Below are 8,216 nucleotides of genomic sequence, written 5' to 3'. Positions count from 1 at the left end.
TCCTTTGCTGCCACTATCTCCCATTTCCCAATGGAAACCAAAGTGCCCTTTTATCAATATTTCCTAAGCCAAGATTTTCTAAAGCTGGAAAAAGACTGAGCTTCACATTATCTGGTCTGAATCCAGCAAGGCTTATGCTCATCAGAAAAGGAAAAGGAATCAAAGTTTCCGACTTGGAAAACCTCTGAGCCAATATTTGTAAATAAAGTCTAATTTAATTACCAATAGATGTATTTTTCAGCTGTCCAACTCAGAGAGAGCACAATCCCACTGGGATGAAGCAATCACGCTGTTTAACATGCAAAATCACTGCTCGCCTACCAGCTTATTAATAGGCAGTTTTCTAATTCAGAGGAAAAGGCAAAGGAGAAGGACAATAATCTGAACATGAGCATCTGAAATGATCCACTGAACTCTGCTCCAGCAAGAAAAGACTTTCTTCTTTTTCTCCCCCTCCAAGGACAGCTTTCCAATGCCGCTGGCATCCGTCACGTGTGCAGAGGCAAATGCTTCCACACTTGGTAATAATCAGAGCAAGGGAATTATGGATTGGGAGGAGGAACTGCAGGGTTTCTTTCTCTTGGCTAAAGGCATATTTCAATCTCAAAAGCTCGAAGGGAACTCAGTAGTAGCTTCCTTCTCCATTTCCACTTTCCAAGCAGAGCCAGGACATTCTGCAGATCTTCCACATCACCCATTTTTCCTGGGCTCTCAGTTTTGCCATGCTTCTGCTCCATGTGCTGAGCTGGGGCTGGCTCCCAAAGGACTAATTCCATCAGCTCCTGCCTATCCTTTCCACACCACTCCTTCTTTCCCTGCTTATGCAAAATAACCTTCCAAACTTTATCTCAAATCCACCTTCATCACTAACTCTGTCCCTACCTACATTGTCACCTCCGGCTATCAAAAACAAATTTATCCCCCTTCTCCCTTCTTGACTCGCAGAGTTTGCTGGAAAATAATACAAGATCTAAGAACTATCCTCAACTGAAATTCCTCATGGTAGCAGATAAAAAGGATTTTCCTTAATGTAATCATGAACTGAAATCAATAAATACACAGCAAGGCAATACAGAGGCAAACACAAACGTAAAAGATACAACCAGAATAGAACATTAATAAATGATTAACATGGCAGGTTTTAGGACAAGTGTTACAAATTCTGTATCTCTATAAAATCAGCTTTTGAAAGTCTAAGACATTAAGGCTTAATCAGAGTACATTGTTTTACAGATGAGATATCACCAGTCAGTTAAATTGCAGGAATGAAAGTGGGGGTTTAATTCAAGCTTCCCTAGGGAAGAGATTTGTTTGAAAGAGGTCAATTAAGCCTTCCACTCCAGTTAATCCCTTCTGTGTATTTTAAAAAATTGGGAATAAGGAAAAAAATTACAATAGGCCAGCAAAGCAAAATTTTCCTATAGATGCACCAAAACAAAAACCTGCAGGTCAGCTTGCTTTCAGCTGGGAGAAACACAGGCAGAAATTGCAATCAGTCTGCATTTCATATGGATGCATCACGTGGAGATGATTCAGACCGAATTATTCTCCAAATTAGCTTTATGAAACACTCTCCTCCAAGGAAGGCAGCAGTGCTTGAATTGGTTTTGGTAGAAGTTAATATTTTAACTTACAAGTCTCTTTTGGAATGAGTCTCTGTGGGGAAGGACAGAGGGCAGAAGAGAGTGGACCCTCAAAGAAACTATTTCCATTATTTTGCATTTTCCTTCAGAAGTCAGCAGCCCCTTTTCCCCATAGCCCTCGAGCTGTTAATGGCACTATTTACATATATTTCCCTTAAGCTTCTGAGTCACCACTGGTCATTTAGGTCAATATATTTGTTTTGTCTGCTCTTCTGAATATTGATGAGTTTCAATCTTTTTTCCCTCTTTCTTTGGTCCTACTGCAACTCCTTTCTGAGCTTCCAACAGCAAAGCAGCAAATGCCATGGAAAGCCCCACACTGTGCTGCCCATCTGCTTCCCGCTGCTGCCTTCCTCCTTGCCCCGTGATCCATCCGCTCCGCAGTGCGCCTGATCTTTGTGCAAAGGCCTTCTGTATGTTGAACACTATCTATGCTGCTGAATCAGAAAACAGGAAAAGCAGCATTATCCCCTCCCAGAGCCAGCACTCTAGGGCTTTCTTCTGTGCTTTACCAGCACCAGGCTCTTTTTCACTGGGCAGGTGAGGAGCCACCACCACACCACGACATCCCCCAACCAGCAAAAGCATCAATTTCCATTTCCCTGCCGAGACAGCAATTGCATGGAAGGGTGCTCCCAGCGCTGAAGAAAAAGCCCTTGTGCATGTGCCTGTAATAAGGATGCAAGGAATAGACAATCCCTACAGGGAAACCAGCACAGGTCAGCAGCGTGGCAAGGAAGACAGGGGCCTGCAGTGGGAAATGCAGGAGCGGTGAGGGCAGGGCAGGAGGCACAAACACAGGAATAGTGCTGGGTTTCTCTGGGAAGACAAGAGCAGCGTGGAGAAATCAATGTGAGTGGCTCCTAGAGGAGGGGAGGCTGAGCCAGAGGGGACAGCTGCAATAGAAAATTCAGCAAGGGAGGAGAGGCCAGGTGAGAAGGAGTTGAATCAATCGAGCAGCTTTGACTTGATTCAGAATGGAAGAGGAAAGGCAGCCCAGCATCTCTTAAAGCGGAGGGAGGAGGATCTGATCAGCCATGAGGTGAAGTGATGGTAGCACAATTAGTGTGGCAGCAGCTGCAGGTCCCCTCTGCTGTGTCTGCCCTCTGTATTTCTCCCAGCAGCCTGATCACTCAGAATGAGTTAATTAGACACAGACCCGTCAGCCCTCTTCACAAATCCATAAAACTCCTTTGGGGTCAGCTCTTTACCCCTCTCTCTTTTCCCATGGAAGCAAGACTTTATGAGATCAGTTACATCCCATCTCCATCCATTGCCTCAGAAACATCTCATTTATGCAGGAGCAATTAAAGGGGTTCACTTTCTGGTAAAGGACTTCCACCCCATTAGAGTACATGTGCTTTGTCCCAGGCTCTGCCTTCTTTAAAAGGAAAAATCTGCTTTCACAGCTGCCTCCATGGAAACAGCAACTCTGTGGTGCTGGCAATGCTCCAGGCTCGATGGGCTTGGTTCAAACGTGGAAATCTGCATTTCTTGATTGCAGAGTGCCAGGATCCCAGAGCCCAGCCAGGTCTCCTCTGGCTTGTTGGGCAGCACCAGTGAGGTTCCTGTGGGCCAGATCTCACACTTGGCAACATCAGTGCAAGCCTACTGCTACGGAATGCTTGGGAGAGAGGAGGAGTAGGCAACGCTTTTAACGCACGTCTGTCTCATTACCTCTGGCAGTGCTGATGTGGATCCTTGGACTACTGAAGTAGCTCACGGCGATGGAGGTAAGTGCTCAGCTTTCCTCCTGTAATGGCCTTTGCGACTAAAAACCCAGTAAATGTAAATTAAAACAAAATTCCTCCAATTCCCATTTTGAAAAACTTGCTTCCCCTTGTGCTCTGCTGGACATCCCATACCCTGCTGCATCCCCCAGCAAGGTCACAGCTGGTGGCAAACCGCAGCAACACCTACTGCACTCCTGGGCTCCAAAGGAGGATAAATTACTCTTCTGGCCCTCTGAATCCCCTAATCTGCAGCTTTCAGACTATCAAAGAGGATGCACAGCAGCTGCAGGTAGAGAAGAGAGGATTTGCCCTCTGGCTTGGGAAAATTGGTCCCCGTGTAATAAAACACATAGCTCTTCTATAATCATTTGTTCAGCTCCATAAATCCCAGGGTATAAATCAGGCTGTCAGGAAGAGCAGCTGTGAAGGAATCTCTGCAGAAGGAAAAAAACCCGAACCTCTGTGACCACATCCAGCAACAGGGCCCGTGGCTGGGGAGCCGTGCCGGGGGCCATTCCCAGTGCTCCACGAGCTCCACGTCCCTTTGCTGCCTCTGACTTCAAAGGAGCTGCTCAGTCGTAGCTCTATAAATACCAGCAGAGTGGGGCTCAGTGGCAGCTTGTGGTGAGTATCAGGGAAATGCAAAATTCAACAATCCCTAATTGCCCTTCAGTCAACAGTACCTGTTTAAATTACTGTTATTACGGCAAAGATATTGAAATTGCTAACATAAACACAACCGAGGGTTGCAGATGCTGTAGCTTTCCACCAGTGAACATTTTACTTGCTGCTAAATATTTTCCCTTTCAATACAGGAACAACACCCATGGTGGCCAATACCCAGCGATCCGGGGATTTGCAGGAGGGTACCCTGCAAGCAAGGACAGAGCTGGTGAAGGAGGAAAAACTCATACAAAGGCCCCTGGGAGCTCATGAAGGGAAAGGCTGAGAAGGGAATTCACCCATTCTGCTACGAATGATTAAAAACAATTACAGAAAAGATGTGAAGGGAGACCAAAAGAAACATCCCACCATGAGTCAGATGAAAACTGAAATACGTCTTTTTAACAAAAAGGACATGGCACATTTATCAAAAATACTGTTTTGGAGAACATGAAAAACAGCTGGAGCAGAAGAAGCAGGCCCAGAACTTTGCAAGGTCTTATTCAAGGCAGGGATTTAACAGAGCATCTTTAGAAGTCTCCTCACCACCATCTCTAAACACTCCTGTATTGGTGTCTCCCAGCGCCTCCTCCAAACACTGAGATGTGCACACAGACCTGGGCCAGCACAACTCAGGTTTTTCTTTCCTTCTCTGCCAAGAAAGCTGTCCATCCTGCCCAGGTTTGTTGCTCAGAATCCCAGACCCAGGAATGGTATTGAACGCTTCCCAGCTGCTAAAGCCAGAGGAAAGAAGAGGTATCTCCAGCAGCACCACACCCAAGGGACCCTTAGCCGTTGGCCAAGGGGAGGTTCAAGACCCATCCTCACCTGACACTGCGCTGGGTACCAGGAGCCCTCTGCATCCCACAGGATGAGGCCCCATGGATTACTCCATGGCATCCTGCCTCGGGGACTTATGCAGATGATTCAGTCCCATCAGCAACAATAAATTCAATGAGCAATGGTATTTCCACACACAGGGAAAAACTCTGAACGCGTGGTAAAAACACCACTTGTGCAGACAGGGAAAAGATCTTGTGTCGACACAATGCTTCGCACATCACTGAAGCCCAAGTAACTGCAAAACCTGGCCCAGAATACCTTTTACTTGGCTATGTCCTGGTATTGCAGAGGATTTTTTAAAATACATTTCTAAACCAGACATCTTAACACCACCAATCCCAGCTCCACTTCAGGAACTATGCTGATTTAACTCTTCTGAGGGGCTTTGTCTGAATTTTCTTTAATGGATGCCAAAGAGCCAAACTCATCCCAGTTATTACAAAGACTGCAGGGTCTGCTCCCGGGGAAGATCTGCATCTGCTGCACATCCAATGCAGTCCCACCCCGAAGGACTTGCTGCCTACATGGAAAAGGCAGAGCAGGGAAACACCGAGTGGCACAAGCCCCATTCAGCTGCAGGGTGAAGTGATTTGCCCACACCACCCCAGGAGCCCGTGCTGGATTTCAGACCTTTGAGACCCCTCCTCATCATGTGAGCATTTCCATGGGAAATCACAAGCCCATAGGTGGAGACACAGATCAGGTCTGATGCTGAGGGGGGGTTTAAGCCCTGATCCTACACACACACAGGCATAACTTTATTCCAGCTGTTTGGTCTTAAAAGGTTTAATGAGGCTATTCCTGTACTCAAAGCAAAGCAGAGTAAAGTTTGCAAAGTACCAAAGTTTGCAGGACCAAGGTCTGTTTTTCCTCCCTGAGGCAAGAAGTTGCTTATTTTGCCATTGGTTTTCCTGGAAAAGTAATCATTTTTTTGGAGCTGCCCTTTGCTGCAGGTTGTAACTATTTTGAACCTTTTCAAAATGCCACTGCTGGAGCCACTTTATAAAGCGCCAATAAAATTAATATTAAAAATGACTTAGCGCATAATTCACGGCCTCTAGAAACCATTTCTTATTCGACTGGCAAACCAGCCAGTCATGCATTTTACATTGCTTTCTCATTTTCCTAGCTGTGACGCACTGCTTTAGGAGCAGCGGAGCTGTGCTGCACGTGCCAGTCAGACAACACACAGGAGACACCCCAATGCCAACATCAATCCAGCAGAATCACCTGGGACAGGATGCAGCCGTTTGCTAGCTCACATCGGGGGCAAAGCGGGCAGTTACAACAGATTTACCATCAGGCTGAACCAGCCCAGGGGACAACCTCTGTAGTATCTGTCCAGGTACAAAACGTTCTACTTCCATCTTCCTATTTGTTTCCTTTGGATACATTAGCCTGAGAATTTATGGCAGCAATGTTTGAAAAGCAGTGGATTTAATGCAAGTATTAGAGAAAACCCCTGGGAAACATTTAGCAGAATAAACTCAAGAAGTGGTACCAGAAACATAACTGAGAAAGCTTTTGCTATATGCAGCTATGGTATGAGCATCCACTTAAAGGAATTAAATTAAAGAGTTGAAATGTCTCATAAGAACTGTCTACAATATGCCACAGAGGAAGATACATAAATCAAATTAAAAAAACCCAGATGAAAATCTAAGTCTCATAACTGTTCAATCCTTTCAAAATAAATCCAGGTCAACATTATATTTTATACCAAATTAAATATGTTCAAGTTGATTAAATCAACTCAGTCAGTTCTGAAGCCCCTGGTTAAAATAAGAAGGACTTTAATTTTAAAATATTGGTTCAGACAGCCTATACTACCTAATTTGTGATTTATACCACGCTTGTGGACAAGGTCTCACACAGAGAGAATTTGGACGAGATATAAAGAGACTCCTGAAACCAGAAGCTTGAAGGCTATTCTTAAAAACAGGGGGAAAAGAAAAAAGAAGGGAAACCAGCTCTACTTACAGGTTTTTTTTATGGCAAAGCACTGCCCAGTGTCTCCATCACTTCAACTTGAACACCAGGCATTACCAACATTCCCCTGAAGAAACCAATAAGCTCTATCCCTCTTATTCAGCTTTACAAAGTTTAGTCAATTCTCCTAATGTAGGTTACACCAGAAAGGGAATATTGTAATTCTTTCTCAAGAGATTTGAAGAATGGAAACACAGAGTAGTTTAATTAATGTTAAATAATCAAGTTCAACTTCATAGAATTAAATTTAATCATCTATCAGAGTTAATAGGCCAAAGATAACAAAAGGCATGAGAAGAATGAGAAACCCAGTGCAAAAGGTCCCAGCGTCAATAACATTATTAAAGTACTGAAGTTTGGCATATGTGCCAGTAAGAAAGTGGAGTATTGAAGACCCACACCCTTCTGAACAAAAGGCTACCAAGGGTACAGCAGAAAAAGCAAGACAGTAGAAATTCAAGCTTCAAAGACTTTCCAAGCAGAAAAACATCTAACTTTGGAAATTTCTATTTTTTAATTAATTTCATGAAGACTGAAGGGTGAAGGCTGAAAGCAAGATTCCTGAAGCAAGGAAGAAAACACTTTGGAAGCCAAGGATATAATACGATGTGCACATAACAAAAGGCAAAACTGTTGATAACTGATGATGATTTTGCTGGAGTCACGCAACATATCCCTGATGACTACTGCAATGAGAGGTCACCGTAAAGAAGTTGGTAGAATATATCAGAGAAGCACATGTAGGGAACCTCAGCTCTTAGCTCAAAGATCCCAAAAGATACAAGAGGCTAAAAAGAACAGAGAAGAAGAATGGAGGCACTTGACAGTTTTGCTTGCTGCCTTTTTGCTGATGTTACATGCCATTTCTTTTAGGGTATTTTAATTCTTCTTGGAGTAAAGCAGTGATTTAAATGGCCAGAAAGTATTGTTTACAGTAGGCTCAGAGTCATGTCCTAAAAATTAGAAACAAAATGTTGTAATCCTGCTTATTAAAGGTTAATTTGTCTTCTTTTCTGCAGTATTTTTACAATTATACACTGACATGAGACAACCTTTGTCATGGCAAACGCTGACTTGAAACAGAAGCAGAGCTTATTCCCACTGAAACCATAAGACACAGGTATAAACTTCAAACTTAAGACAAAAAAAAAAAAAAAGCTATTCGAGATAAGCAAATAACCATTTCCAACTCCACCTTCCGGTCTCAAATGCAATCATTTTTGGAGAAGGAATGTATTTAGCATCCTCAGCAGCCCACAGCACATCCTCCTCCTCTAAGTAACTGTACATTCCCCAAACCGAGCCCGAGTGGCAGCGGCCGCAGCGGGGTGGTCCCCCCGTCACA

At 44.1% G+C, this 8,216-nt stretch overlaps 1 protein-coding gene and 1 long non-coding RNA gene across 6 annotated transcripts in view; one reads left to right on the top strand and one right to left on the bottom strand.

The window, feature by feature from the left end:
- The window catches only part of PAK5 (p21 (RAC1) activated kinase 5), a 121,887-nt gene that overhangs the window by 52,699 nt on the left and 60,972 nt on the right, over window positions 1-8,216 (bottom strand). The window lies entirely within an intron of this gene.
- LOC108449352 lies at window positions 25-7,880 on the top strand. Its single transcript, XR_001865518.1, has 2 exons — window positions 25-3,376; window positions 4,192-7,880. It is a non-coding gene; the product is annotated as an uncharacterized LOC108449352 (long non-coding RNA).

This window comes from Corvus brachyrhynchos, unplaced genomic scaffold, assembly GCF_000691975.1.
Source record: "Corvus brachyrhynchos isolate BGI_N302 unplaced genomic scaffold, ASM69197v1 scaffold69, whole genome shotgun sequence".
In the NCBI taxonomy this organism is placed as follows: domain Eukaryota; kingdom Metazoa; phylum Chordata; class Aves; order Passeriformes; family Corvidae; genus Corvus; species Corvus brachyrhynchos.
This window is presented reverse-complemented; position numbering and strand designations above follow the sequence as displayed.